General features: G+C 26.2%; 1 protein-coding gene across 2 annotated transcripts in view; it reads right to left on the bottom strand.

The window, feature by feature from the left end:
• The window catches only part of LOC145243379 (tRNA-dihydrouridine(20a/20b) synthase [NAD(P)+]-like), a 340,728-nt gene that overhangs the window by 118,367 nt on the left and 198,315 nt on the right, over positions 1 to 24,046 (bottom strand). The gene's annotated exons all lie outside the window — the stretch shown is intronic.

Here is a 24,046-nt window from a genome sequence, read left to right on the forward strand (position 1 = left end):
AAAACTTGCTGCTATAGTTTCAAATGATCTGAAATAACAGCAAGGGGAGACTTGATTCGAAATATTTCTCATATGTTATATCTCCCTCTTTTTGGTTTTCATACATAAAGTAAATTTCGGTGTGAGGATTATTTGCTACTGGATATATTCATAATCATACCCTATTTACAAAAGAGAGGAGATATGACATATGAGGAATATTTCAAATCAAGTCTCTCCTTGCTGTTATTTCAGATTATTTGAAACCATATCGGCAAGTTTTAGTCTCCCCTTCATCAAGGCCAGAGGTTTGAGGGAAATATATATATATATTAGCCACGTTTTAAACCTAGCAAACAACCGCCTGAAGATGACTGAGGTTTCAGTAGAAAGCGCTAGTGGAAACAATGCAACAACACGTACCATATGAATCCTACATACAAACATTTAATAATACTACAAAAAGGTTAATGTGTAAATTGGAAAAATTTTTTTTATTAAAACAGAAACTCTCTGTGCTTTTCAACAATATATATATATATATATATATATATGCCTTTTATTTGTTTTACATAAGCCGCTACACATTCATAAGCATGTTTCAGTCAGTCAATTACAAGTAACTAGGGACTTCTTCAGGCAATATTGCTTATACAAAAGTTCAGTCAGTAATCTGGAATTATAGTTCTTGCTTTGTTTTTGTTTTGTTTGTTTTTTCACTGCTTATCAAGACCTGGAGGCCACTCTAGGATAAACGTTAATGAGTGTTAGGTAGACTGTGAGGTTTTAATTGTACAAGAGGACGGCTCAAATTGATATAAAAATATATTTTTTAATCAAAATAGTTGGTAAGACAACTAGTCTAAAAGAAGGAAACTTCCAAAATAAGATGGCTGACTGGTAGAGGCACTGTGTTGCTAAATAAATAAGATAAAAGAAACTTGCATTTTGAACTCATGCAAGTCAAGCACAAAATCGCTTTGGAAAACTGACCGTCAAGCAAGCAATATTGATGATGATAGAAATGATATCAAATAGATGCTTGCTTTTATGTTTTAAGGTGGCTTATATCTCAAAACAATTTTGGAAACTCTTATACTTTCAAGATTTTCAATATTTTCCCCTGATTCTGTACTAAATTCCCAACTCCGATTCTATATAAATCTCTAAATAATTAACTATAAAGTTGCTATTTTTTGCCGATTACCATAAAAACACATGTTAGATGAGCAGATATTTTCTTAAACGTAAAAGATTTTTGTTTTACTGGTAGTTCCAAACCAATAAATATTATTTTAACACTAATACCAGCAGTGTTAGATTTTGTTTTAAACAAAATCAAAAAAAAAAAAAAATGCAATTGAAAGCATTTGGGGGGGGGGGGCATTGGAAAATGGGGATAAAATTTTCCGATTCCAATACCCCAAAAAGTTCCGACGTTTTCTAATTCCCATTTCAATTCTGATTAATCGTCCCAACACTATTATTTACACAAGTTCACAGCTCTTCAAGATTCAGCAAGTTCCAAGAATTCCTGTCTTGACATCACTTTGATAAACAAACATTACTCTACCAAATACTTCACACTAGAATCTTTTTTTCTCCTTATAGCGCCACCATTTTTAAAGACATCTTATATTCCTAATGGAATCTTAAAAGAGATCAGTAACCAATTTTTTTTTTCTTGTTCATTTTGGATGGGTAAATATTGGCAGGTCTACATAAAAAATAAATGACATATACATACATACACATATTAATGCACATAAAAACAAAGACATGCGCACACACAAACGCACACACGTATATAACAAAATAACAAGCTGTGTTTTTGCTTTTTAAAGAAATCAGACAAGTCTGATATGTCAGGCATATATTTGCAAATGTTATGCATTAATCTGATTTTCCTGGCATTTATTATTCATTCCAATGACTACCTCCAACCGTAAACTGCTACTAATTAATTAAATACTTCAGTTCTATTAAAATACATGACCTATTATAACAACTAGCAAACATGAGTCCGACCATTAACCCAGTAAGTCCCAGAGTATCTACACTTTTTACTACCAAGTTGAAACTTTGTGTAATGACTAAGGCTATGACAACAGCATATTATTTTCATTGTTTTGACTCTCGAGTATATATCAGACACAGATAATCAACTGAGAACCATATCACTCTATATAAAAGCATATAAGATATCAAGGAATACACACTCGAGGGTCAAAACAATGAAAAGAATATGCTGTTGTCATAGCCCTAGTAATGACTAAAAATGTGTTAGAATACACAAATTAAAAGGAAAAATTTATTTATTTTATTTAGAAAGCAAAATATTGACTCTCCTGGGTACATGTGATATATTTTCGAAATCAAGAAGCTATGCATTCCAAATAAAATTTACACATCATAGCAAGGGGCAAAGTAATTCACATAAAGAATTATATTGCACTTTTAGCAATAAGTTAGTGGCTTACTACTGCACAAAATTTGTTTATATTAGTCCATACATCATCGAGCAAATAGAATTTCATGAGAATTTCTAAGAGGGTTCCAAACAACTCTCTGAGAGAAGTTGATGAATATAGATGAATTTTATCTTTTCTTCAGAGTAATTATGCAGTAAACAGTATTATTGTATATTTCTTATAGATTTTGAAAAGAAATTATTTATGGAATAGTGTAACCTAATAGGTTAATCTTCTATATTATAAAGTAAAGACGATTTTTCCCCAGTCACTTGGACTATTATAGATTTTAAACTAAAAACTTCATCTGCTAATCTGTTTCATCAACCTCTTAGGTTACTCCTTAATACATGTTTCCAGAAACTTTAAAACTTTCCTAAATTTGTTGCATCATTGAATGCATATATAATTTTCTAGCTTGCACTTTTCAAATGCTTGCTAAATTATATATATGCCTGACAATTCTTTTGTCGTTATTCTCGAATTTATCAATATATAAGTTTTATTTACAATCAAGCTTTTGCCCATCAACAAAGAGAGAGGTGTTTAGTTAAAGGGGTTGGTTTGTGTGTGTGGTGGCGATGGCTGAGAAATATCAAGACTAACAGTTAGAATATTTCAAGCTCCACACCTTCATTTCCATATGTTAATTTCATAGTTTAATATATTTCAACCTATAATCCCAAAATAAAATTATTAACATTTAATTAATGTAAAAAAATTATAACATCCTATTTCATGTTCAAATTTATTCCATGGATATATCTGATTATAACTAATGCGTTTATATCTATTTTTCTATTATCACATTTGAGTCAACGCACCAATCATATAATACTTTCTTATTTCAACTAATGAAATGAGTATTTAAATCAAAAGTCGAGAATTTAATTTTGTTTTATTTATAATTAAAAAATATTTTATTTACAATTGCATACTCTCCCATTTAATTTTTATTTTATTTATAATTAAAAAATATTTTATTTGCAATTGAATACTCTCCCATTTAATTGTTATTTTATTTATAATTAAAAAATATTTTATTTGCAATTGAATACTCTCCCATTTAATTTTTATTTTATTTATAATTAAAAAATATTTTATTTGCAATTGCATACTCTCCCATTTAATTGTTATTTTATTTATAATTAAAAATATTTTATTTGCAATTGAATACTCTCCCATTTAATTTTTATTTTATTTATAATTAAAAAATATTTTATTTGCAATTGAATACTCTCCCATTTAATTTTTATTTTATTTATAATTAAAAAAATATTTTATTTGCAATTGAATACTCTCCCATTTAATTGTTATTTTATTTATAATTAAAAAATATTTTATTTGCAATTGAATACTCTCCCATTTAATTTTTATTTTATTTATAATTAAAAAATATTTTATTTGCAATTGCATACTCTCCCATTTAATTGTTATTTTATTTATAATTAAAAATATTTTATTTGCAATTGAATACTCTCCCATTTAATTTTTATTTTATTTATAATTAAAAAATATTTTATTTGCAATTGCATACTCTCCCATTTAATTTTTACTTTAATTTATAATTAAAAAATATTTTATTTGCAATTGAATACTCTCCCATTTAATTGTTATTTTATTTATAATTAAAAATATTTTATTTGCAATTGAATACTCTCCCATTTAATTTTTATTTTATTTATAATTAAAAAATATTTTATTTGCAATTGAATACTCTCCCATTTAATTGTTATTTTATTTATAATTAAAAAAATATTTTATTTGCAATTGAATACTCTCCCATTTAATTGTTATTTTATTTATAATTAAAAAATATTTTATTTGCAATTGAATACTCTCCCATTTAATTTTTATTTTATTTATAATTAAAAAATATTTTATTTGCAATTGCATACTCTCCCATTTAATTGTTATTTTATTTATAATTAAAAAATATTTTATTTACAATTGAATACTCTCCCATTTAATTGTTATTTTATTTATAATTAAAAAATATTTTATTTGCAATTGCATACTCTCCCATTTAATTTTTATTTTATTTATAATTAAAAATATTTTATTTGCAATTGAATACTCTCCCATTTAATTGTTATTTTATTTATAATTAAAAAATATTTTATTTGCAATTGAATACTCTCCCATTTAATTTTTATTTTATTTATAATTAAAAAATATTTTATTTGCAATTGCATACTCTCCCATTTAATTGTTATTTTATTTATAATTAAAAATATTTTATTTGCAATTGAATACTCTCCCATTTAATTGTTATTTTATTTATAATTAAAAAATATTTTATTTGCAATTGAATACTCTCCCATTTAATTTTTATTTTATTTATAATTAAAAAATATTTTATTTGCAATTGAATACTCTCCCATTTAATTGTTATTTTATTTATAATTAAAAAATATTTTATTTACAATTGAATACTCTCCCATTTAATTTTTATTTTATTTATAATTAAAAATATTTTATTTGCAATTGAATACTCTCCCATTTAATTTTTATTTTATTTATAATTAAAAATATTTTATTTGCAATTGAATACTCTCCCATTTAATTGTTATTTTATTTATGATTAAAAAATATTTTATTTACAATTGCATACTCTCCCATTTAATTTTTATTTTATTTATAATTAAAAATATTTTATTTACAATTGAATACTCTCCCATTTAATTGTTATTTTATTTATAATTAAAAAATATTTTATTTGCAATTGCATACTCTCCCATTTAATTTTTATTTTATTTATAATTAAAAATATTTTATTTGCAATTGCATACTCTCCCATTTAATTTTTATTTTATTTATAATTAAAAATATTTTATTTGCAATTGCATACTCTCCCATTTAATTTTTATTTTATTTATAATTAAAAATATTTTATTTACAATTGCATACTCTCCCATTTAATTGTTATTTTATTTATAATTAAAAAATATTTTATTTACAATGGCATACTCTCCCATTTAATTGTTATTTTATTTATGATTAATAATATTTTATTTGCAATTGAATACTCTCCCATTTAATTTTTATTTTATTTATAATTAAAAAATATCTTATTTACAATTGCATACTCTCCCATTTAATTTTTATTTTATTTATAATTAAAAAATATTTTATTTACAATTGCATACTCTCCCATTTAATTGTTATTTTATTTATAATTAAAAATATTTTATTTGCAATTGAATACTCTCCCATTTAATTTTTATTTTATTTATAATTAAAAAATATTTTATTTACAATTGCATACTCTCCCATTTAATTGTTATTTTATTTATAATTAAAAATATTTTATTTGCAATTGAATACTCTCCCATTTAATTGTTATTTTATTTATAATTAAAAAATATTTTATTTGCAATTGCATACTCTCCCATTTAATTTTTATTTTATTTATAATTAAAAATATTTTATTTGCAATTGCATACTCTCCCATTTAATTTTTATTTTATTTATAATTAAAAATATTTTATTTACAATTGCATACTCTCCCATTTAATTGTTATTTTATTTATAATTAAAAATATTTTATTTGCAATTGAATACTCTCCCATTTAATTGTTATTTTATTTATAATTAAAAAATATTTTATTTGCAATTGCATACTCTCCCATTTAATTTTTATTTTATTTATAATTAAAAATATTTTATTTGCAATTGCATACTCTCCCATTTAATTTTTATTTTATTTATAATTAAAAATATTTTATTTACAATTGCATACTCTCCCATTTAATTGTTATTTTATTTATAATTAAAAAATATTTTATTTACAATGGCATACTCTCCCATTTAATTGTTATTTTATTTATAATTAAAAATATTTTATTTGCAATTGAATACTCTCCCATTTAATTTTTATTTTATTTATAATTAAAAAATATCTTATTTACAATTGCATACTCTCCCATTTAATTTTTATTTTATTTATAATTAAAAAATATTTTATTTACAATTGCATACTCTCCCATTTAATTGTTATTTTATTTATAATTAAAAATATTTTATTTGCAATTGAATACTCTCCCATTTAATTTTTATTTTATTTATAATTAAAAAATATTTTATTTACAATTGCATACTCTCCCATTTAATTGTTATTTTATTTATAATTAAAAATATTTTATTTGCAATTGAATACTCTCCCATTTAATTGTTATTTTATTTATAATTAAAAAATATCTTATTTACAATTGCATACTCTCCCATTTAATTGTTATTTTATTTATAATTAAAAAATATTTTATTTGCAATTGAATACTCTCCCATTTAATTTTTATTTTATTTATAATTAAAAAATATTTTATTTACAATTGAATACTCTCCCATTTAATTTTTATTTTATTTATAATTAAAAAATATTTTATTTACAATTGCATACTCTCCCATTTTATTGTTATTTTATTTATAATTAAAAAATATTTTATTTACAATTGCATACTCTCCCATTTAATTTTTATTTTATTTATAATTAAAAAATATTTTATTTGCAATTGAATACTCTCCCATTTAATTTTTATTTTATTTATAATTAAAAAATATTTTATTTGCAATTGAATACACTCCCATTTAATTGTTATTTTATTTATAATTAAAAATATTTTATTTGCAATTGAATACTCTCCCATTTAATTGTTATTTTATTTATAATTAAAAAATATTTTATTTACAATTGCATACTCTCCCATTTAATTTTTATTTTATTTATAATTAAAAAATATTTTATTTACAATTGCATACTCTCCCATTTAATTTTTATTTTATTTATAATTAAATATATTTTATTTGCAATTGCATACTCTCCCATTTAATTTTTATTTTATTTATAATTAAAAAATATTTTATTTGCAATTGAATACTCTCCCATTTAATTGTTATTTTATTTATAATTTAAAATATTTTATTTGCAATTGCATACTCTCCCATTTAATTTTTATTTTATTTATAATTAAAAATATTTTATTTGCAATTGAATACTCTCCCATTTAATTGTTATTTTATTTATAATTAAAAAAATATTTTATTTGCAATTGAATACTCTCCCATTTAATTGTTATTTTATTTATAATTAAAAAATATTTTATTTGCAATTGAATACTCTCCCATTTAATTGTTATTTTATTTATAATTAAAAAATATTTTATTTACAATTGCATACTCTCCCATTTAATTTTTATTTTATTTATAATTAAAAATATTTTATTTGCAATTGCATACTCTCCCATTTAATTTTTATTTTATTTATAATATAAAATATTTTATTTGCAATTGAATACTCTCCCATTTAATTGTTATTTTATTTATAATTAAAAAATATTTTATTTACAATTGAATACTCTCCCATTTAATTTTTATTTTATTTATAATTAAAAAATATTTTATTTACAATTGAATACTCTCCCATTTAATTTTTATTTTATTTATAATTAAAAAATATTTTATTTACAATTGAATACTCTCCCATTTAATTGTTATTTTATTTATAATTAAAAAATATTTTATTTACAATTGCATACTCTCCCATTTAATTTTTATTTTATTTATAATTAAAAAATATTTTATTTACAATTGAATACTCTCCCATTTAATTTTTATTTTATTTATAATTAAAAAATATTTTATTTACAATTGCATACTCTCCCATTTAATTGTTATTTTATTTATAATTAAAAAATATTTTATTTACAATTGCATACTCTCCCATTTAATTTTTATTTTATTTATAATTTAAAAATATTTTATTTACAATTGAATACTCTCCCATTTAATTTTTATTTTATTTATAATTAAAAAATATTTTATTTACAATTGAATACTCTCCCATTTAATTTTTATTTTATTTATAATTAAAAAATATTTTATTTGCAATTGCATACTCTCCCATTTAATTTTTATTTTATTTATAATTAAAAAATATTTTATTTACAATTGAATACTCTCCCATTTAATTTTTATTTTATTTATAATTAAAAAATATTTTATTTACAATTGAATACTCTCCCATTTAATTTTTATTTTATTTATAATTAAAAAATATTTTATTTACAATTGAATACTCTCCCATTTAATTGTTATTTTATTTATAATTAAAAAATATTTTATTTGCAATTGAATACTCTCCCATTTAATTGTTATTTTATTTATAATTAAAAATATTTTATTTGCAATTGAATACTCTCCCATTTAATTTTTATTTTATTTATAATTAAAAATATTTTATTTACAATTGAATACTCTCCCATTTAATTGTTATTTTATTTATAATTAAAAATATTTTATTTGCAATTGAATACTCTCCCATTTAATTGTTATTTTATTTATAATTAAAAAATATTTTATTTACAATTGCATACTCTCCCATTTAATTTTTATTTTATTTATAATTAAAAAATATTTTATTTACAATTGAATACTCTCCCATTTAATTTTTATTTTATTTATAATTAAAAAATATTTTATTTGCAATTGAATACTCTCCCATTTAATTTTTATTTTATTTATAATTAAAAAATATTTTATTTACAATTGCATACTCTCCCATTTAATTTTTATTTTATTTATAATTAAAAAATATTTTATTTACAATTGAATACTCTCCCATTTAATTTTTATTTTATTTATAATTAAAAAATATTTTATTTACAATTGAATACTCTCCCATTTAATTTTTATTTTATTTATAATTAAAAAATATTTTATTTACAATTGCATACTCTCCCATTTAATTTTTATTTTATTTATAATTAAAAAATATTTTATTTACAATTGCATACTCTCCCATTTAATTTTTATTTTATTTATAATTAAAAAATATTTTATTTGCAATTGAATACTCTCCCATTTAATTTTTATTTTATTTATAATTAAAAAATATTTTATTTACAATTGCATACTCTCCCATTTAATTTTTATTTTATTTATAATTAAAAAATATTTTATTTACAATTGCATACTCTCCCATTTAATTTTTATTTTATTTATAATTAAAAAATATTTTATTTACAATTGAATACTCTCCCATTTAATTTTTATTTTATTTATAATTAAAAAATATTTTATTTGCAATTGAATACTCTCCCATTTAATTGTTATTTTATTTATAATTAAAAAATATTTTATTTACAATTGCATACTCTCCCATTTAATTTTTATTTTATTTATAATTAAAAAATATTTTATTTGCAATTGAATACTCTCCCATTTAATTGTTATTTTATTTATAATTAAAAAATATTTTATTTGCAATTGAATACTCTCCCATTTAATTGTTATTTTATTTATAATTAAAAATATTTTATTTGCAATTGAATACTCTCCCATTTAATTGTTATTTTATTTATAATTAAAAATATTTTATTTGCAATTGAATACTCTCCCATTTAATTGTTATTTTATTTATAATTAAAAATATTTTATTTGCAATTGAATACTCTCCCATTTAATTGTTATTTTATTTATAATTAAAAATATTTTATTTACAATTGCATACTCTCCCATTTAATTTTTATTTTATTTATAATTAAAAAATATTTTATTTACAATTGCATACTCTCCCATTTAATTGTTATTTTATTTATAATTAAAAATATTTTATTTACAATTGCATACTCTCCCATTTAATTGTTATTTTATTTATAATTAAAAATATTTTATTTGCAATTGAATACTCTCCCATTTAATTGTTATTTTATTTATAATTAAAAATATTGTATTTGCAATTGAATACTCTCCCATTTAATTGTTATTTTATTTATAATTAAAAATATTTTATTTGCAATTGAATACTCTCCCATTTAATTGTTATTTTATTTATAATTAAAAATATTGTATTTGCAATTGAATACTCTCCCATTTAATTTTTATTTTATTTATAATTAAAAATATTTTATTTTCAATTGAATACTCTCCCATTTAATTGTTATTTTATTTATAATTAAAAATATTTTATTTGCAATTGCATACTCTCCCATTTAATTTTTATTTTATTTATAATTAAAAATATTTTATTTTCAATTGCATACTCTCCCATTTAATTTTTATTTTATTTATAATTAAAAAATATTTTATTTGCAATTGAATACTCTCCCATTTAATTGTTATTTTATTTATAATTAAAAAATATTTTATTTGCAATTGCATACTCTCCCATTTAATTTTTATTTTATTTATAATTAAAAATATTTTATTTTCAATTGCATACTCTCCCATTTAATTTTTATTTTATTTATAATTAAAAAATATTTTATTTGCAATTAATAAGTAACATGTCCAAATATTGTAATGAGGCCAATTGTTAGAATATTTCAATTTCCATGACTTCTATTGCATATACTAATTTCATACTTAATTTCTTATTTATATACAATTATAAAATACAATTATTAACTCGTAGGTGTCAGATTTAAATTAAGTACTACATTATTCATTAAATAAATAATATCATCATATTTCATTTTCTAATCTATTCTAAATACATATCTAATTATAACTAAAGTTAATATTTGCTATCATTGTATTATTATTGGTTTATTTATTTGGTTTACAATTTCCAGATTATTTTACCTATTTGTTAATTTTTATTTATAAAGAAAAAATGTTTTTTCATGCTTTGATAATTTATTTTAACCAAATCCATGCTTCTAATCAGGTTTTAATCGAGACAAGATATACTTAGATCTTTGTAAACAGTTTTGAATTACTTCGTGGCGTTTGTTTAGAAAGCTTTCTTTAGATATAATCATATGATTCTAGATTGCAAAGGTTGCATCAACCCAATTTATTTGGAAAGTATTTATTAGTACTTCCTAGTATAGACCATTTCAATATGTATTCAATTCTATTCTTTCTTAATTCCCTTATCTAATTTGCTAATAATGTTTTCTTCTTTTTCTTAATTGATAATATTTTAAAAGATGCTATATGGTTGTTAACTCTACATTTAAATCTACAATCAGTGGCCCCAATGTATTTCTTGGTTCTATTATTATCTATTCACATCACTATATTAGAAATGATACATTTACCTTCTAACAGACATTCGTTAATATTTCTACAGTTGCAAAATGAATTGATTAGTTAAGAAATTTCTTTCATTAATCACTTTGTTTATTTTTGCATTGTTAGAACTTATAGTTATCACTAAGTTAGTGGTTGTAGAAAAGGATAATTTAATATTATTTCGGTTTATAATTTTTCCTCGATTAGTTCCATTTGGAAAATTTTGCCAATAATTTGAAAAAATTCCTTCGGCAAATTATTTTTTATGTGCGTGCTATAAAGAGGATTATACCAAATGCAATTTCTATGTCTATTTTTATTTTTATTTTCGTTATTACTTTAAGAGATTCTTACATTGTTTTCTTCAAAATTATTTTTACAAGTTTATTTTTATTTTTTATATTATTTTACAATTAAAATTACTCATTATTGTATGAAATAACATGTGATGGCTTCAGTTTTGTTTCCTTCCCTTATTTTCATTTTTAATATACTTTATTTCACCTCTATATCTATAATACTTAATTATGATATTCTTTCTTTCTATTTAATATATGCTAATTATGAGATAATCCGGATATTCTTTTTGATATGCTGGGTATAATTGGTTTATTTGTTGAGATTGGATGGTTTGATTTATTGTCAATATAATATAGAGTTTGATTAGGTTTATGGCATGGATCATACGTATTGTTAATAAGTTTATGGCATGGATCATACGTATTGTTAATAATTTAAGGGTGACATCTAAAAGAATTTACTATTTTATGATTTTTATCCATGGTTATTTTGAAGCCAACATCTTTAAAGAAATATTATAGCATAGTATTTTTTTCTAAATAGAGTTGATAAAGGATAGTGCATCGTCTCTATATAGACTTCTCTTTATACTTGGTTCCTTTTTAGCTAACTCATTAAGAATGTAGAGACCTAATAAGTGAGTAATCTATGCAGAGTCCGGGGTACCCATTATAATATCAAAGTTTAATTCTCTGCTTTTTCTAGTATAGTATTTATTATCATATTTAATTAAGGTTCTTCTGGCTAATTTTATTACGTCAATTTCTAATTTTGTAATATTGGTTTCAGATTTTACAAGTTCTAACGCATTTTCTAACAATTTCGGAAAAATTGATGTGTAATATGAATCAATGTCGAACATTATAAACTTACTATTCTTACATTTAAGTAATTCACTAAACCAACTTAGAACTTAACCTGATGATGACCATAGATTATGAGTTACATTGGATTTTGTTATTGGCAATATTTTATCTAAAATCGTTTTACTTATGTTACCTATATCTGAAATACAAGGAGAGATCAATCTAATTGTAGGGTTATTTTCATAGTTGGGTTTGTGGACAAAGTAAATCTCGAACGTTTTTGGGGTGTAAATTTCAATATTATTATGTGTATATGTATTAATTTGAGAACAAATCAGATGCATTTATTCTTCATTTGCAAGTTTGTAAATTTTTTCAGTTCATCCATAATAAAATTGATGTAAATGTTGTAACTCATGCTTTAAATGTTGTCATTTGTTTGTGATATGCTCTGTATTTACATTGAGCTTTATAAATTAAGGATTAGTATATAAAAAAGGTGAAATATCATTGAAAAAATCATATTTCCACAGAATTGTGTGTGTGTGTGTGTGTGTGTGTGTGTGTGTGTGTGTGTGTGTGTGTGTGCACGCGCCTAAACACAAATATATACATTAAACTAGCCGAACTACCCAACATTGCCTGGGACCCTAACTTCCTTTAATTATTTATACTACAAAAAGAAATTACATTAAACATAATCTGCTAAATAATGTAATTTTGAATATCAGTTTATTTAAGGACAAAATCAAAGTAAAAGTAATTGTCCTGATATGATATTTCTGTCTGTCCTGTATGGGGTCTCTATGTGCATTTGTTATTGTGTTTGTCAAACTATATCTGCATACACATACCTAACTTTATATACAAATAAAGACGATATAAAAAAAAAAGTAAAAGGTAAAAAGTCGACCCGTAGGCTCCCTTTCCATTGGCTACTATACTGAGGGTGCCACTTCTTTCCCTGAGTTGCTCCATTTAAAATTGATTTTCACTTTATAGCGATGAGTATTTAGAAAGGAGGTATCGAGTTCCATTTTTTCTTTTTTTTTCAGTCTTTGGTGTGACTCGACTGAGGATTGAACTTGCATATATGTTTTTATTATGGTGCCACTACTTATCAAGGTCCAAAGGCCACTCGAGGATAGAAGTTAAATGCATGTCAGATGGACAGTAAGACAACACTGTGATGATCAGTAATGATGGTTGGCGATTGGATAGAATTTGATTTTAGTCAGTTCTAACAAGAATTTATTTACATTAATCTTGAAAACGACCATGTTGCAATCAGCTGGAAAGCAGTCCCGCGATATTGTGTTTCATAGATAAGCAGTTCTATGAAAGAAACTTTGCACATGGAAGTTTTGGGATGGAGAGAACAATTAACAGCGGTTATAGCTAGACGAGTTTTGTTGTGAATGTTTTTAGGGGGATTGAAATTCAGGGTAGCACCTGCCATGAAAAATAACGATGGCGTAAAGAAAAACTAGCAATATTGTTTCTGAGAGGAAGAGGTAGTAGTAAAAAGAAAAGCATGGATTAACAAACACAGAAGCATACCTAGAGACATCCCTCGTAAACGGCTGACAAAAAAATAACCTTGTCAATTTTAATAAAGATAATATTTGTTTATGATACAAAAGCATAAAAAAATAAACACTTTAATAATGATAATCTTTATTCTTATCAATGGATTATCTTTCCGAGCACTCAATTTTCTGTATTACTTTTTATTCATCCTCTTATCAGATTCAGTTTTTGTTATCGTTCAGTGCATAAATAAAATTAAAAACAAAACAAATCCTATTTAGATACCAAGCTATGTGAGTAAGTACAATGCTGTCAGGAAATAATCAATACACACACGTATATATATATATATATATATATATATATATATATATATATATATATATATATATATATATATATATATATATATATATCCACAGTTAAATAACATCACAGTTCACAAGTCAACGAACCGAAAGGTACAAGACTCTAGTTTAACCCTAATTTAGTAAATTTTGTGTTTGTCAAACTATATCTCCATGTACCCATCCTTACGCCTAGTACCTGTGTTCCAAAATTCATAATGATCGGTTAATTAGTTTAGGAATGAATCCTGTATATACAAATATATAAAAATAAAATATACACATACCTAACTTTATATACAAATAAAGACGATATAAAAAAGTAAAAGGTAAAAGAGTCGACCCGAGGGCTCTCTTTCCATTGGCTACTATACTGAGATGTAGGGAAGGGTGCCACTTTTTTCTCTGGGTTGCTCCATTTAAAATTGATTTTCACTTTATAGCGATGAGTATTTAGAAAGGAGGTATTGAGTTCCATTTTTTCTTTTTTTTTCAGTCTGAAATTTTGAACTGATGAGTCCAAACTCGAAACTAGAATCTCTTGCATGCAAGGCAAGTACCCTGCCACTTGAGCAACTGTGTTACACACAAGAAAGTCTATTAGCTAACACAGATCAAGCAAAAATGGCGAAATCTGACTATGGAATGTACCTACTTCATCTCAATCAAGATTATATATATATATATATATATATATATATATATATATATATATATATTTCCGTGGAAATATATTGTCTGTTTTGTTTTTTGTTTTTTTCAATTATATTTTACCCTTCATTTATATCAATCCTTAATTTATGAAGCTCAATCTAATTACACAGCATATAACAAATAAGTGACAAAAGTTTCCTAATGTTGACCATCTTGCAATTTATTCCTTTAAGTTCTTGTTTTATAGTACAAAACTATTCATTTAATTATATCAATCAATGAATCTATTCTGCGCTTAACTCTCAGAAGAAATAGCACCTATTAATCGATTAAAAGAAAATAAAATCTATATGGATATGACTACAAAATCTGAAAATTGGAAGAAAAGCTGCAATTATCTTTTATTTTTTTCTTTTATTATGCCATTTTCATATATATATATATACACTAGCTGTACCCTGCACCGCGTTGCAGTGGCTCAATTTGGTGTAATGGAAAAATTTAATAAAAGAGAAAATGCATGTTTCTTATATTAGTACAGCAATCCACTGCAAAAAGTGAAAAAGAAGGCGAAACTGAAAAAAATGGTGCTCTTGCAGAATTTGATCTGGATCCTCGAGAGTTTCTGTCAATCATTCATGTTTTGGACTTGACCAACAATCAGTGGATGAAGCCGAACGTAGCAAAAATGTTGAAACGCTAAATGCTTTTTTTTTTGTTGTTTTAAAAAATGTGATTTAGTAATTAATATTTGGTTGATGGTGGGTTACTATACGCTAAATGCTTTTTTTTTTGTTGTTTTAAAAAATGTGATTTAGTAATTAATATTTGGTTGATGGACGGTTACTATACACGGATTCGAAAAATTCGTCCAAAAACAAATAAATGAAAGCAAAGGTAAGATAATTTACGTTTCTACCTAATTGGATAATTGTTTAGTGTTTTTATGTGATGTAAAATGTTTAATTGGCTCAAAAAACAGAAATGGTCGCGAATTCTGTGTAATACGTTAAGTTTGGGAAAGTAAGTTGAAAACTAAAAACTATACAAAACAGTGTCTGAAACTCACCGAACATATGTTACCATGACATAGGCTGGCATAATGGATAGGTTTCTGACAATATTTTGTATAGTTTTTTTTAGTTTTAACTCACTTTCTCTAACTTAAAGTAATCAACAGTGTCTACCACCATTTGTAGCTTTCAAATACACCAATAAACACTGTTTTTCGAGCCGACTAAACGTTACATTAAATGAAAAGGGTTTATATTACTAAACACAGATACAAAGAAGTTGTCAAAAAATAAATATATAACAAATAAATGTTATCAAAGGCAAGAAAAGTAAGTGTTCTACCTAACTGGATAAGATTTTAGTGTTTTTATGTAATGTATAATCGGTTCAAAAACATTCAATGTTTATCGGTATATCTGAAAAATACAAATGGCGGCAGACTGTATCGAACATGTTAAGTTTGGGGAAATTTTGGGAAAATGAGTTTAAATTAAAAATACTGTTAGGAACTCACTCAATATATGTTACGATGATGTAGGCTGGCATATAATCGGTGGTTTTAAACTTTTGCTCGATACAGGTGACGACTTTTAAAAATCCCTTTTAGTGATTACCTGGTGTGAGGATATTTGTACAACTAAACGGCAAATCTGCTCAAAAAAATCCGGTATTATTTTACTTTAAGGCCCGTTTCACGTTCATATATAACGAAATATTTTATTGTAGATTTTGGTGTGCTAAAAACGAATCTGCAAACCGTTTACGTAGCAAAAAAAAAGTTTTCATGACATTCATGAAATTACTTTTTCGAAAAGTGGGTGATCACTTTTCAATGTAAATTTAACTTAGAATGAGCACCCACTTTCTGGCCACCTGAGAGAGGGGCATTTTTCTGTTTCTTAGCTAAAAAGTTTTTTGTTTGATTTCTTTTGCATGGTAATAACCCCTGAACTCTGGGACTATTTTCCATTTCACAGCCGTAGCCTTCGTTTACGCTATGCGTAAGCATAAACGAAAGCTGTTTAGCCAATAAACATGGGAAAAAATCCCCCCTCTCTCAGGTGGCTAGAAAGTGGGTGCTCATTTTAAGTTAAATTTACATGGAAAAGTGATCGCCACTTTTTCGAAAAAGTAATTTCTTCATATCATAAAAACTATTTTTTTGTGACGGAAACGGTTTGCTGATTCGTTTTTAGCACACCAAAATCTACAAAAAACATTTTGTTATTTACGAACGTGAGACGCACAGCCCTTAATGGAAAATTATATCAAAAATCCGGGGGAAAATAGTTTTCAATAAAAACAGCAAATGAATTCGATAGAAAAAAAATGGATGCTATTTTTTTTTTCTTTCTGTGTGTTTCTTGGCTTAAAAGTCTTTTTGTTTGATTTCTTTTGCATGGTATTAACCCCTGAACTCTGGGACTATTTTCCATTTCACAGACGTAGCCTTTGTTTATGCTATGCGTGAGCATAAACGAAAACTGTTAAATATGCATTCGCGTACCAAACTGCCTTGTAAAAAAAACCTTTAAGCCAATAAACACGAAAATAAATGCCCCTTCCTCAGGTGGCCAGAAAGTGGGTGCTCATTTTAAGTTAAATTTAGATGGAAAAGTGATCACCCACTTTTCGGAAAAAAAAATTTCTTCAGATCATGAAAACTATTTTGATACTCCTTGGGCGTTGAGTTCCATGGCGACCCGCAAAATTATTTAATGGTCGTTCCCTTAGTACCCCCCTAGTCAAGGCTAACGCATGCGCACGTAACATTTTTTATTTATTTACTTACGTGGTGGAGTTTCTATACTGATAGGTTTTTTGAAATTTTTTCACTGGATTATTATTGATTGAACACTAACGAGATTATGAAAAAAAATTGAAAAAAAAAAAAAAAATCATTTCAACATTTGAAAGGGATACTCACTTTTTAGTTACCACGTTCTGGTAAATCGGTCACTTTTTATTTATTTTTTTTTTTTTTTTCTAAATACGGAAGTGTCCTCGGGAGATATAAAATGGTCGCATGTTGACGAAGCAATGTATCGGGAGGCATACGGATTAAAAATTATTGGTAAATTTTTAGATTAGGTCCACCTCCTCAATTTTCTTTTAAATGACGACTTGAAATGGTTTTCGACTATGCTGAATACGAAAATCGCATCGAAATTTTGCAGAAATAAGTAGTTATCAAGATATAAAAAGTTGTATTATGCATTGTAATCTTTGGCGGCCATCTTTTTTACGTGTGTGTATTTGTTTATGGTGCGTGTGCACGTAAAAAGATGGCCGCCGAAGAATACAATGCATAATACAACTATTTATTTCCGCAAAATTTCAATGCAATTTGCGTGTTCAGCATACTCGGAAACCTATAAATGTCGTTATTGAAAGGAAAATTGTGGAGGTGGACCTAATCTAAAAAAATACCAAATTATTAAACATTTCTCCAGCATGTTAGTGAAATTTATAATACTTTTAAAAAATTAAAAAGAAACAAAACAAAAGTTTTGAAAAAAAACTCACCTTTCACAAAAAAAATTTAAAAAAAAAAAAAAACCACAAACTGACTAAATAAGTAAAAAAAAAAAATAATTAAAAATCTCGAAACTTTATTTTCATGAAAACAATAAAAAAAAGTCCTGTTCTCTCTATTTTTTTTTCTTTGAGAAACAAATATATTTCTGACTTACAAATGCGGTAGAGACTCATTATTTTTACTTTCTATGGTTTTGATATACCGCGTTTTTATTGCTTACAAAATGGGTGACTGATTTATCAGAACGTTGTAACTAAAAAGTGAGCACCACTTTCAAATGTCGAAATAATGATTTCTTTTTTACATTTTTTTTTTTTAATAATCTGTTTAATTAGTGTCCAATCAATAATAATCCAGCGAAAAAAAATTCCAAAAACCTATAAGTATAGAAATTAAGCATGGGAGTAATGTTTGTACAACAACGTAACGTCGCCTTTCGCACTTTTACAGACATTTTTTTTAAAAAGTAACTAAACCATTTATTGATAATTTGTCACGTGTACAAACATTTATTTATTTACGTAGGCTTAACTCCTTTCATGAATAAGAAAAGTTTTACTCTTTAAGAATAATAAAAGGAAAAAGTTACTGAACATTTATAAAAGGACTTCTTTTCATGAAGGCCAGAGGAATAGTTGGCCGAAAATTCGTGAAACAACAACAATAAATAAAAATGGTGCTAGTGCAGAGAGCCGCGCTATTTTTTAAATCATATTTCCACGTTTAAATAACGTTTTAAGATATGTTTTTTTTTTTTTATTTATTCAATTGTAAGGTTAAAGTACAGAATAGGTACAAAACATCCTTACCTCCCCATGTTAAGAATGACTTTTTAAATAATAACATTATTTCAGCACGGATCACTCTCTGCATGAGTAATCTTTTATAGAAAAAAAAACCCTCAAAAGCAAGCAACAAACTTTTTTTTTTTTTTTTGGCCTTATATAATAAAGAAAAGATGTGTAAATTAAAAATTTGGAAGATAAACAAATGAAATATGTTTTTTTTTGTTTTGTTTTTTTACTTATCGAGTTAACAGAAAATTAAACCTTTCGTCAATTCGTGGCTGTGAAATGAATCGAACCGGAAGTTCAGTTTTATCAAGAGAACAGATTCGCAGAAACGATAAATAAATATATTTATTTTATTTAATATTTTAATTTTAATTAGGTAAATTTATTTTAATAACATAAAAACATACCTCGACTCTAAAAATGGGTTGTCTGAAAATTTCAAATAAATTGGTAACGTATAAACATGGTTTTATTTCTTTAGAACGAACCAACTTTACATTTTTATATATATAGATTATAGCAAGGCTACACGGTGTTACTTGGAGCCATAAAAAAAATCAAAGATGCTAAAAAGTGTGTAACATATTTATATATTATATCCAAACTTCACTATCTCAGTTTGTCTTTCAATCTTTGTCTTTTCTCAGTTTTCACACATTTCTTCCATCTTCTCAGCCCACTTTCACACTGTCCAGTCGATTCTTCTCTATGGTGAACAATATCTACCCCAATTTTTATTTCCTTCCTCTCTCTCTCTCTCTCTCTCTCTCTCTCTCTCTCTCTCTCTCTCTCTCTCTCTCTCTCTCTCTCTCTCTCTCTCTGTATATATTCTTCTCAACTCTCTCTCTCGCTCGCTCTCTCTTTACATTTCTTTGTATGCCAAAAAAAAAAAAAAAATTTCATGGTGAACAATATTCACACCAGTTTTTATTTCCTCTTTCTCTCTCTCTCTCTTTCTCTCTCTCTCTCTCTCTCTCTCTCTCTCTCTCTCTGGCTCACTCACTCGCTCTATCTCTCTTTAATAGTCGAAAACCTATACGAACAAGATGAATAACATGATTGAAATCTAGCTAATCATAGGAAAATATGTAAGTAATTTAATTCACCTACATTAAAAGTAAATGTAAAAAAAAGAGAAAAGAGATATAAAAAAACGCCTCTTTATAAAACAAAGTAAAAGAAAACAAAAAATAGCATCATGTAAGGTTCGCTAAGCTGCTCTGAAATCGAAAAATAAACAATGGTGCCTGTACAAATTTTCTCAGGGTTTGTTTTTTTTTAGGGGGGACAGTGACGTGTTGTTGATGTGTGCATAAGTGTAAGGTTATCAGTATTTAATTTTCTGTTTATGAGCGGTTATTATGTTTGTATTTGGTTAATTTTTTTAAAACGATTGCCTCTTGTAGAGAGTGTCGCCATATTTGAAAAGTTCTGGAGCGTTCGTTTATTTATTTAGTATCAAGAGGTAAATTATGGAATAAGCATAATATCTGTAGAATGTGTATATTTCTTCCCGGAAAAATAGGAACTACTTCCTCTAAAGATGCTGCAATTGTGACGGTGTTGCTCCTAGGATGAAATGTAGGATTTTATTATAACGCTTAAATATGTCTAAAATGGCGTTCTAAAGTTACATAAGATAGTGGCTAATAGTCTAGACATAATAAATTTGTATGTGGCATCTGCTGTTACAAACCTACGATACTTTGGTCCAGAGGGGAATTTCTGTATTCAAATATTATATATGGATATATTGTTATTGATTAGTAGTCAAGGGCATAATATAATTATTTGTTATTACAAGTAGTGAGTGCAAGTGTTTATATAGTTCTGCCCTGTTATTCATTCTTGGTTTATGCTTTTTTATTAGTAGTGATTGCTTCAACTTCAGATCGGTTTCTTTCTGTATTATTGTTTGTATGTCTTTGTTGGGATTATAGTTGTTAGATAGGTGTTTATAAAATGAGGACGCCTTGGTTGTAATGTGTTCCTTTATGCATATGTGCAAATGGTCTAGCTGTGCTGCCGATGTAGAACTCCCCGCATACCGTGCATTGTATCTGATATATTGAATATGTGCGTTTACCTAATTCTATATTATTGACAAAGCAATCCGGTAGAGTGCGGGGATCATTGTCGATTAGTTCTCAAGTTTTTGATAAGTGTTGTCTCAGTGTTGGTCCGGAGTGAGTTAGTTGAATGTCTCATTTTTCCCTATGAACCACTATTAACAATTTCCCCCACTCTCTATCTTTCATGAACAAAGCTTCTTTCCTAAAACTGCCCGCCTGTGAAACTATTTCGCTGACCTGCTTTCCAGCTGATTACACTATGATCGTCTTCAAGTTCAATGTAAACAAGTTCTTGTTGAGCTGTCCTTTAAAATAATCAAATTATATGCAATTTCCACCACTAACGATTACTAGGCTGTTGTCCCAGTGACAACCATACACTCATTAACACTTATCCTTGATTAGCCTTTAGGCCTTGATAAGTGGTAACTGTCTTGTAAAAAATAAATAAATAAAAACATTTAAATGCAACTTTCAGCCCTGATCGACCACAATGTTACAAAAACGTAATTGCATTTGCATCACAGGCCGGTATAAATATATACCAGAAATAATGGACTGGAGTCAGAATATAATAGCATTGGTTAATTAATTATATAGCTAACCCTAACAATGTAGAGTAAAGCATATGAATTAAAACGCGTCATCCAGAATCCTGCAAATATATAATCAGCTCAATAGAGAGGAATTAGATCTTCTAGAGTCAAAATCGATTAATTGGGAGGTAAATTAAATTTATAATCTCTATCTCTACTATTATATAAAAAGAATTGTGTGTGTGTCTGACTGCACGTGTGTGTGGGTTTGTTCCCTAGGGACTCCTAAGCGTCTGAGCAGAGTTTTTCAATTTTTATACGAATGTACTTTATGTGTCTAGCAGTGATTGCAGATCGGTTTTTATCAGAATGTCTTTGCTAAGTATTGACAATCAAAAAAATCCAAAGAAAGAAGAATAACACAGGCACAACTTTGAATATTCATATAAGATTCATTTTAAAAGCTAACACAGTTTGATAATAGAGCAAATATTTTTTGTATAAGACAACTTAAAATTCTTATATTTATAAAACTCTTGTCGTTATAAGCGGTCCTTTTTCTGTAGGAGAAAACGTTTTATATTCAAAGAGATACACAATACCGTACACACTGTCATTGTATTAAGATATTACAATAATTACAATAATATTAAAAATGTATAATTAATACTATTAAAAACATTGCATTAAAATTAGAATATATGAGGGGCGTGCAATAAGTAATGCCCCTGACCCACTTCCCATAGCAGTAGAGCAACGAAACTTGGCACAGTTATTAGTCTTTCTCTACATAGGAACCACCCAGAGTTATGCATTTCTCCAATCGTTTGATGCAGCTCTGAAGACCGTTTTTGTAGAACACCCCAGCTTGGTCCTCTAACCACGACGTGACTTCAGAAATCAAGGCTGTATCATCTGGGAAATGCTTTCCTTTCAAAAACAACTTCATGGCTGGGAAGAGGGGAACGTCAGAGTGTGCAAGGTCAGAAGAGTAAGGAGAATGGGGAAGGATTTCATAAACACACGCCCATGCTGGCGACATGCGAGTTGTGGACCGGAGCGTTGTCCTGCAGGAGGAGGGTACCTTTGCTGATCTTGCCCCGCCTCTTGATTTTGATAGCTTCCCTTAATTTCCTCAAAAGTGAAGCATAATAGGCTCCTGTAATTGTGGTACCCTTTGCCAGGAAATCTGTCATCACTACTCCATCCTGGTCCCAGAAGACTGTGAGCATGACCTTGCCAGTGGAGGGCTGTACCCTTGCCTTCTTTGGAGGTGGTGAGTCCAAGTGCTTCCACTGCATTGACTGGGCTTTGGTCTATGGATCATAGTGATGGACCCAGGTTTCATCCTGTGTAATCAGTCTTTCGAAAAACTTTGACTCATCTTCTTGGCACATCTCCAAATTCAACCTCGAGCACTTGACGCATTCTCGCTTCTGGAATAGTGTGAGCAACCTGCGAATCCATCTGGCAGACACCTTATGCATATGCAAATGGTCATGAATGATAGTTTCCACAGACCCTGTACTAATCTTGACATCTTGGACTATTTGGTGAATAGTAATGAGCCGATCTTCCAAAATGGCAGCCTCAACTTGACGGACAGATGCCTCATCAATGGCAGAAGGGGGGCGACCAGGTCTGGCAGCTGTTTCCACAGACTTCCGGTCATGTTTGAATTCACGATGCCAGCGTTTTACAAGGTCATATGATGGGGCATTATCATCATAAGTTTCTTTCATTTCATCAAAAGTCTCCTGTGGTGTGCGTCCTTTCAAATACAAAAACCGGATCACTGCTCAACATTCAACAGGCTCCATTTCATACCTGACTCAGTTCAAACGCCTGTAAAACAGAAACCACAATTAGTTCAGAGCTGTAATTTGACACATAACCCGTAGAGATATAAATCATTGCACATGCAAAATTTCAGCTAGATCAGACAACTGGAAGTGAGTCAGGGGCATTACTTATTGCACGCCCCTCGTA

Source organism: Euprymna scolopes, chromosome 22 (genome assembly GCF_053919585.1).
Source record: "Euprymna scolopes isolate OS-2025 chromosome 22, ASM5391958v1, whole genome shotgun sequence".
Classification (NCBI taxonomy): Eukaryota; Metazoa; Mollusca; class Cephalopoda; order Sepiida; family Sepiolidae; genus Euprymna; species Euprymna scolopes.